Source organism: Dromaius novaehollandiae, chromosome 13 (genome assembly GCF_036370855.1).
Source record: "Dromaius novaehollandiae isolate bDroNov1 chromosome 13, bDroNov1.hap1, whole genome shotgun sequence".
Taxonomy (NCBI): domain Eukaryota; kingdom Metazoa; phylum Chordata; class Aves; order Casuariiformes; family Dromaiidae; genus Dromaius; species Dromaius novaehollandiae.
The window spans coordinates 9,327,185-9,337,229 of NC_088110.1; positions in this window are offsets into that span (position 1 = coordinate 9,327,185).

A 10,045-nucleotide genomic window follows, 5' to 3' on the forward strand; every position below is an offset into this window, starting at 1 on the left:
TACGGTGTAATACTAGTTCTGAGATTAATGTAGTTATATGGAAAAAAATCCATAACCAGTTGTATTTGTAAATCGAAAATATGGATTTTTTTGTGAGATGAAAAGTGTGCAAATATGCTGTGAAAATGAATGTGCATGCAATAGAAATGTCTGTGAGCGTACAACATAAATTGTGTATAATATAAAATTGTGTAATGGCCAACGATTTCCGCTATAAGTGAGCCCCATCTGGTGGTGATGTAAGGAAGTAACTAAAATTGTTGTAACTATGGAAAATATTCACAAAAGACTCTAAATCTCTTTTCAAAAGATAAAAGTTTCACCTAATATAGATGACACAAATGAACAGCACATCTATACTGCTTGTAGATTATCTACACATTTTTCTAAATCATTCAGCTCTACAGTGCAAGCTAATAGCCATATCTTAACAAAAAATGAAAAAAGTTGTTTTACTTTTCTGAAAGGTAGGCAAATAGTCCTTTGTCTTTTCTGTGGGTTTTGTTTTCATGGAAATTTGATTGCAGTGTACTAACTTTTCAGGTCTCCGATCTAGCTCAGAGGAAGAAAACTGAGTAGGTTTTTGTTTGTGGGCTCAGTAATCTTCCTGGAAGAGCGGAATTATCGCAAGCTCCTGTGGTGCTGTGGTGCAACCTGGCAGCAGCGCGCTGGCCAAGGAGAGCCAGAAGAGCAAAGCGGGGTGGTAGAGCTGCTGGACTCCTGTGTGTGAAGTTCAGATTAGGCATCGCCATCTCACTTCTCCTCTGGAACTGAGTCTAGCCTTGAAAGCAGATCAACCTAGCAGTGACCATTAAGGAGCCAAGGGTTACCACACCAGTGCCTGTTGTGGCCTGACTGCAGGGGTAAGCTTTGTTGTCACCCTGTGGTAAACGTTACGGTTTGCACAGGGGAGTCCCAGTCGCGGTGAAAAGGAGGTGTGGGGTTTTTAGCGGGTCAAATGTAATTTCTGTTCTAAGGGCTATATCACGTGGCTGCAAATGGGCTGAGCTGACATAACGATTACTAGCGTGGCCTGGAAAACAGGAATATGGTAGGGACTGCTGGCAGCAGCATCACGAGCTCGCCCGTGGCCCAGCCGAGCACCCTGCCCAGCCTGCGTCCGCTCTCAGCTCCCTGGAGAGTCGTTGCCTTTTCTTGCCCGAGCAGCAGAAACGGCTCTCCTTCTGCTCCCCGGGCGCTCTCCTTGGGGGGAAGGTTTCGGTGTGCGGCCTGCCAGCCTGAGAAGGTTGGCCCACTCCTGCTTTAAACTGATGGATGAATAAGGCTTGCAAAGAGCAGAGAATGAAAGCGGCAGGGTTATGGGGTTTAGGAGCTCCAGCACTCTAGCCTTGCACGGAGGCCTGTCTGGAGAGTGTGGCTGGGAATAAGCATCCCAAATAATCAATTTCAGTTCTTACTTTATTCCATAGGCAGAAGTTTAATTCTCATTCACTTCTCCATATATGCAAGGTTAGTCATTCATATCTCTATAAAGCTCTATAGCTCTATATAGCTTTATACAGCCAATATTCTTTATAGTTCCACCTAATGTTAAATTGATTTTTTAAGTATGCGTAAAAATGAAATTTGAAAATTTATAAAGTTCAGGAATGCTGAACTATTTGGCGACTAGTTTGCTCTGTGGCGACATTAGTCAGAGGATGGACCACACTGTGGCAGTGTGTTCAGCACAGGGAAGAGGTTCAGGTGCTGTCCGTGTCTGTCAGGTAACAGCAAGAGCTGCTGCTGCCTGCTTTGCTGGCTCTGAACGGAGACCGTCCACGTGCTTTTTAACGGTTCTCTCACTTCCACTCGGTACTAGTTAATGTTACACTCGTGTTTTCGCTTGTTCCAATATAGGCATCGTTCTCTCTGGGGATAAATATACCAGTTCTTGCTTTTTGCTTTTGCATTCACCTCTAGTATTGTAGGGAGAATTACAGAGGAACAGGTGTGGCACAATTTTTTATAGGAAGGAGGGAACGAGTTTCGTATACTTGTAAATATTTAAATTCTGTATACGTGCTTTTCGGAGTTTGCACAGTAGAGCAGCAGAGCTCTGCTTTATTGTGGCTAGTATTAATCAGTAATGTTCTAGCTGTTCTTTGCATACGTAGGTCTTTCAATTACAGTTCTGTTAGTTCTAGCTAGTCATTTTCTTTTTGCTCTAGTTCTTGTTAATGAACTGCATGGTGTTCAGGTTTACCTGTTAATTATAACACCAGCCAGGCCCTCTTTCAGGACATGCTGTTCTTTTGCACTCCCTTGAAGCGAATGCTGTTTGAGGACATTTTAGAAGACTGAGAAACTGAGTTATGGCTAAGCTAGCTGGGCAAGCACTTTGCATCCCCATCGACTTGAACAAATATTTAGATCATTTATGCTGTCTGGTGCCATGAAGTTGCTGTGAACCTTCACAGAGAGGCTGCTTTGGGAAGCTCTGTGGCAGAGGTGTTCTGTACAGGGACTCTGAGACCTTCCTTCTCCCCCCACACAGGATGAGAGAAGAGGATCAGTGCAGCACTGTCCTCCTGTGCTGTACGAACTGTGTACATTTAACCCTTTTCCCACTTTGCTGGAGGGCTGGGGAGGCTGTGGTTTGGATTCTAACGAGGCTGAATGAAATTACTTCACACTGCAGTGCTTGGCATTTCTCACAGAGACCAATTTCCATGCCACTATTTACCATTCTCTTTTGAGCTGTTTTAACTGTGAAGTCTTAAAAAGCGTGCCTCTGAAATTGTAATGAAAGTGGGAGTTTGCAATGGAATTGCTATGAACTGTTAATTAATTGCAGTGGCTGCAGCTACTATTATATTGAGCTGCTATGATATTGAGTTTGTAGTCTAGCTTTTCATTAAGGTTTTAGGTTCCCAAACCAAAAACAGTGTCGATGCCTCTCTAGGGGTCAAAGTTGTCAGTTTGTGGTTTAGACTTTTGTGAGGAGCAAAAGCATCTGCTGGACTATTAAGGTTTACTTCATTGTTGAAATGATACTGATAGCTGTTGAAGTCTGAGTTGTTCTTTTCTATAACAGCATTGCATAATCTAATAATATACATATCATTCTCATTTTATACCTTTGGCTTTTTAAATGGACTGTGTATTTTGAGTTGGTTTGTTCTTCCCTTTACAGAATCTATAGGAGACTTAGATTTGGAAGTGCTTTGTTTGCACTAGCTATTTTTGACACGGAGGCTAAGGAGATTCGTAAGTAGTCCCGCTCTGGCTTTGGGCTGCCTCTTTGGGTCTCAGTTTTCAAGATCGGCACGTTGTTCTATCAAGAAAACACCACAGAATCTGTCATGTGGTGCCATATAAAGCCTATTTTTATATCACTAGGTAATACAAAACCTATGAAATGTCTGGCACTTGTAACCCATGGTAAGGACAAAAATTTGAAAGAAGAGGAGAGAGCCCAGAGGGAACTAGTATTGCATTGCGGTGCCAACTGCTGTGTATTTGCAGTAGCAGCAGTAGCGTGTGGGTGGGCAGCAACAGGCCGAAGAGGAGCAGTAACCAGCAAGTGAGGGGTGATATTTTAGAGGGAAAAGAATGGGACTGGGGGGAAGGGAAGGTGTGATTTGGGAAATTTTATATAAATTATTTAAAATCCAAACATGTTTTTATCCTCCAGGCTGGCTAAATAACCCTTTGTATAGAATAGGATTCTTTTGAGGAAAATGGAAAATACTACAGAAGTCTTAACAGGCCACAAACCTCAAACTGATGGTTTATAGAGAGCATAGAATATTGAATAAAGCAGCTTCACACAGAACTAACATTTCATTTATAGAAATAAGTCTTTCTTTGGCTCAGAGGATTTTAACTATCACCCGAGTGGGTTTATAAAAACTTTGAAATTTTATGCAGCATTGTATGCAAAGGGATGGCTGAGTTTGATCATTTGCCAGTGTGGATCTCCTTAGGAGCTGGAGCACAGTGATATTTGGAGCACATAACCATGAAACATAATTGCTAATTTTGATTGCTTTTAAGAGGCTATGATTCCCAAAGTTGTATTTGTTAGGACTTCTTTCTTTTGTTACTGTATTTGGATGGATACACACAGTGAATCCTACTTTATGAATGTACCCGGGGAAAAAGAAAGCTTTAAGAGATGATTTTTTTTTAATGTTAATTGATATAAAGTACAGTTTGGCTTCATGTAAATAAGAAATAGAAATTGGCTGTGTGCCATATGTATGCTGAAGAGTTTGTATTGTTTGATTTGCAAAATGTACTGTGTTAGCAGAGAGAGAGTAAAAGTTATTGACCAGATCTTGCCTTAAGTGGATCTGACCTTAACCCAAGTCTTTAATTTTTTCCACCATCTTTCTGAATTGTTCACTGCTGCCTGCAAGAACATTTTCATCAAAACCATTACTTTCCCCCCTTATGTGGGGAAAAGTGTTTCTGTTAAAATTTTCCACAAAATCATACATTTCTTTAGAGCTTTTCAGGAAAAAAAAAATTTCATAAATAAGTTTCCTATTGTTTTCTCATCTGTAATATTATGGACTTTCAAGCAGTGTTATTTATATTACTTCACAGCATACATTTATATATTTATATATTTTTTACTTAATAGCATTGCACTGTGTCTATTTCTTATTTTTTGATCAAGTCTTAAAGCTTTTCATTGCAAACAGGGAAACAATTTGATCTAGGACAAGTTTACAAGTGATGGTAGCTTCCTTTAATAATAAGGATAAAATAGAAATAATATGATAAATGGTTTCAGACCATGAAATACATTGTTGCTATTACTGTCACTAGTAATGAAAATTTTCCATATTGGAAAGTTTGGAAAGAAAGTACATTTACAACCAACTTGTATATACATATTTATTTGCTTTGAACTAGGATAAAGGCAAATGCTCAAAGTGCCTAAAATCCAGAAACTGTGAGGGTCATTTACTTTTTTGGTGATGTTTTTAATTTTACTTTCTTATCCTATCAATTAATTAATTTCCTTGGATGCTTATTGAAGTTATAAAATATAGCAGTAATCTATTGCTGATATAAGCATTGCATCATTAGCAGGGCACACCTAAATTAAAAATCATGTCCTTTGTGGGGTTTAGGGGGGGGGTTGTTTGGTCATTTTGGGGGGAGTTCTTTTGTTTTTACCATGAGGAAGCTGCTGTTGGTTATTAGCGAATGTATTCATAGTATTAACCCCCTCAGGATCCAACCAGAATTAGAGAGCTGCGTTACTGCAGTAGGGCTAAAGAAGAGAAGCACCATCCAAATGGTAGAGTCAGTAGTTCTGCTTTAAAAGTGTAATAAGCAAATGTATATCTTGCCTTTGAAAGGCATTTTACAATTAGGAAAAAAAAATTTATATATATATATTGAAGCTGTTCTCAGTGGCCTGTAATAATTTAAGTATAATTCCAAGGTATTAGAATGAAGAATGTGTTAGTTTTCTATTAATGCTGGAAATGGATCTTTCATATGTCTGCAACTTATGGCTTCAGCCTGGTTTCATGTTTTTCACAGACTGGTGTAACTTTATCATCTTTAATGGAATTATGCCTGACTGATACCTAATGAAAAAAAGAGGAAAAAAAAAATCGTGTCCCATTCTCAAACCTGGGATCTCTTCACCTCACTCGCAAAATAGGTGGGGAAGTAGGTTTTATATCTTGAAAGAGCCAAGATTTCAACTGAAAGAAACAAGCGTCCTGGTGAGTTATATAATGAATAAAGTATCTAGCAAAATTGGAAGGGACACTCTTGTCTGTATCTACTGGTGTCAGAACAGAAAGCAGGGGGCCTTTATTTTGAAAGCTATTACTCTGTAAGATGTACAAATCTATAAAAATCTTGCATCTTCTGTGAGACTGATAAAAAGCTACACAAGTTTGTGGCATTCCGTCAACTTTGTTCACCCTGGACACCAACAATCCATGCACTAGATCACTGCCAAATCTGGTAAAATCTCCAGCAAAATTAAAACTCTGTGGCTATTCTTTTTACTCAATACTCTTGCCTCTAAAATGGAAGCATATTCTGAAAATTGGTCAAGAAGACTGAGCACCACCCATTGAGGTCCATACGGCTAAAACATTCTATGTGTGTTTTTGAACATATTATTTGATCTGAATGGCCAGAATGAGCCTGAGCTGATTAAAAGTTGAAAGGCTAGGGTCTGCCATGAAGGAGATGAACCCAAAATACAAAAACCACGACACAAGTTGTGATGATTTAAGAATGATTTCAGTATAATTGTTGGGAAGACTGGGCTCTGCTTTTTGACGTGCTGAAAGCCTGTAGTTTTTGCTGAATTCTGAGGAGCCAAGTGTACTTCTTATTTTGGAGGTTTGATGTCAGAGCAGCAGTTTGATTATTGATCTTATAATGTATGAGAGTGTTGTTTCCTGAAAACCATTTCATTTATTTGCATTTCAGTAATGTTAAAAAGACATCAAATTCAACATGTTATACATGGAGAGGCAGAAGGTGGCTGGTGCAACCAGGTGACCCATTGAATATTTACATAGCAGCATCTACAGCTTTAATTTATAAAGAGAAGGGTGAATAGAATAAAAATTTTCATTAAAAAACTGAGTCTAATTCTAAAAAAAAAAGAAAAATCAAAACTTACAGTGCAGGATCTGAAGCATATTAGCTAAGCAGAGCAAAACCAGAATGTCCTGTCTTAGCAAATGCATGGCATGGCATGCAGGTGACTGGGTTAGTTCAGTTACCCTTAGGGGTCCCCCTTATGGTTTGATAATGCTAATACAGCTGTATCTGTGACCAGTCTATTCAGAGACAGAAATTATAGTAAAAGGAGATGAGTTGCTCTAATGTCAAGCAGTTGACCGTTAATCTGAACTCATGGAGTTAAATGGAAAACAGCCTTTCAAAAAGTATTTCTAATTTTGGCCAGTTAAATATCTTAGTCTAATTGACCACTGTCTTTTTTTCATTTACTATCACATTTTGAAAAGCTATTGAAATTTAAGTTTAGTTCTCGAGAATATTGTTTACCATATATGTCTTTTATCACTTTCTCATCCTGATTAAAGAAATGCTTATATAGTCCTATAATTAAAGGACTGAATGGTAATCTCTTTAAAAAACAAAACAATATTTTCATGTTGCTTTCAAGAATAGAAAGAGATGGGAACTGATTTAACATGCAGTTGTCATAACTTCAGATAATTAAAAGTTGATCTAATGACAGTAAATACTAGTTGAGAGAATTTAAGCTCTATAGTCCCGTACTGAGGTTTGAGGAGATAACAGTGTTGATGTTGATTTTGGGTTCCTTCATATGAACATGAACATCTCTCTGAGCTCCTGACTCCTCACACAACTGTAGTAGTGTAAATATTGCACTGAGAGAGGTGTAGAGACCTGCATAAAAGAGAAAATGGCAACATTTCTTGCAAATGCTTTGGAATTTTTTTTGGTTGGGTTTTTCAAATGTAGATGTCATTAAGTGTTTCACATTGCTTCATTAGAGACATTTCTTGACTTGTGTGCTGTAGACACATGCATCCTTCTTTAATAAAGATAATTTCAAGTTGATGGCAGCCTATGGCATGCTCAGCAGTATTTGAAGAAAGGGTAACCTATTAATATGCCTGACTTGAACTGTTGGTGTTAGAAAAAGTTGGATTATATTTTAAATTTATTTTAATGAATAGTCAGATCACTAACAAACCCCCAACAGCAAGTAAGTTTACTAGCTAAGTGAAAAAAAAACTAAATAAAAAGGAAAACATTTTGTTAGTAGTTTAGTATCTTCTAAAAAAACACTCAATGATTCATTTCTAATAAATGACCTTTCTTAGGAGGTAACAATCCTGTACAGAGGTTCTTCTTTAGATCTCAGTCCCTAGTGATAACACTATTAAGGGTAAAGTTTTTCATCAATCTGGAAAGCATTCTCATTGCATCCTATCTGTGCCCCAAGAGCCACAGGGTGGGAACAAAGTTCGGGCACCCACAAAAAGCCAGGCTTCTCCCTCCATAGCAGTATCAGAGCAGAAAGCTTCACTGAGTAGGACAGGTTATCACCTTAGCTTTTAGTTGTTCAGGAAGAAGTCAGGAGGAGTTAAGATAATGGTTGGTTTGGGGGTTGTTTTTAATTTTGTTTTATTTTTTTGTTTCAGTCCTAAATCTTTAAGAAGCACATCTGCTTATTCCTTTCCCTCCCTCCAGTCTACCTCAGCCAGCCTACTCAGTGTCACAGCTGAGCACAAGGAAAGGCCAGAGAATGTGATTTGGGATTAGAGGAGCTCCAGAGGACTCCAGGTGGGAGGAATCAGACAGTGGTCTGCTAAGCGCTCACATATCTTCCTCCCTGTTCCCACTTACTGCATCCTGAGACTCCAGCAGCCCCTGTGACTTGGATTCTTGATCTGTGATTAAATGAAACTTGATTGTTTCTGAGCCCTCAGAAAGAAGGACAGGATTTTCCCCTTGTCAAATATATGGATGTATAAAAAAATGCCAGCATACAAATGATCATGATTGTAGCTTGTCACCTTTCTAAAGATATTAAAGGCAAACCAAGTTTTAAAGTCTTAACTTGAAAGCTAGAGTGGTAGCGCAAGTGGTAGCAATATGATGGACTTTTTGGTAACTTGGCAAGGCTAATCCCTAAGGGTAGTTTTAAATTGCAAGGAAAATGGTCTCATTCTCTCTGACTTATGTTTATGTGCAGCAAGTGAACACTTACTGGACTAGAAAAGTTATGAAATGCAGGACAAGAACTTTGAGCACCCTTGGGAGACTGTCAGTGGCAACGTGAGGGAAATGGTAACAAAAAAATGCTATGAGACTTTAGAAGCGCACAGCCAAATGGTCATGTTCTTGGAGTACAAATTTGTTTTGAAATCCTGTTTACATGCTACAATTAACATTTATGTAAGAGAAGTGAGTTGGGATAGTCTGGAGCCCTGGGTGAGTGTTTGCAAGTCTACTGCGGACTCAGTGGCCTCAGGCAGATGGTTCAGGAGTTGGTATCCAAGAATAGCTTGCAGACACTTGGGTCACCTGCTTGGAATTGTGCTGTGGCAACAGGATCTGCTCCTGTGTGTACTGAGGGAAGCTAAAATTAAATGGATCCAAGGAATGGGGAACCCACAGGACTACTCCAAGAGTCCTAATCCTATCCAAATCCTAATCCAAGCAAGTATCTTGTCAAAATTCATGCAAAGGGATAATTACAATTAGTTCTTTGCCTCTTGTCAGGGTGTGCCTTTAAGGCAGTATAAAAATGCTGTTGCAGCTAAGTGGATGGGTGGTTTGATTGGAGTGATTGATGGGCAAATAAAAATTATGTCATTTGTGCGTACATAGCAGGAATGCAGAGATGTTTTTACAAATTTATATAAATACATACAATTCAGTGTGGATGAGGCAGAATAAATTCAGACCTGTGAAATCAAAGCTTGGCACGTTTTGAAGATCTCCTAATTAGCCTTAGTCCATGTCTGTCCTAAGTTGCAAGCATATTTTGATAATTCTATATGATTGCAACCTGTTTTTAAAAGTTTTGAGTTTGTCACCTTCAGTAGGCAGAGGTAACCCAAAGCTTCCAGGTGACTGTTGTCTTGGTAATGTTTGATAATACATGCATAGATTATGTCACTTCCCCAGTATTTCAGTAGATAGGCCTGTTTTATCTGGTCAGTGTCTCTGTCATAAGTTTTGTCATCACAGATGCATGTGCTCTAGCACAGGATTTGCAAGCGGCTACTACATAGGCAGTAGTCTGAGAGAACGGGGGCAGCGTCAGTCAGCAGTGCGTCCTTGCAGCAATGAAAGCTGATAGCATACTGCACTGTATTAACAGGAGTGTTTTAGCAGGTCAATAGAAGCTATTATTACCTTCTGTTTTGCAGCTTTAAGATGACAGCTTGTGTGCTATGCCTGGTTTTAGGCTCTCTAATCCAAAAAAGACACTGACATACTGGAGTGAGTCCACTGGAGTGCCACCGAGGTGATTAAGGGGTTGAAGCACATGATGAAGGAGGAAAAGCTGAGAGAGCTGGGTCTGTTCTGCCTTCAGAAAGGGCTA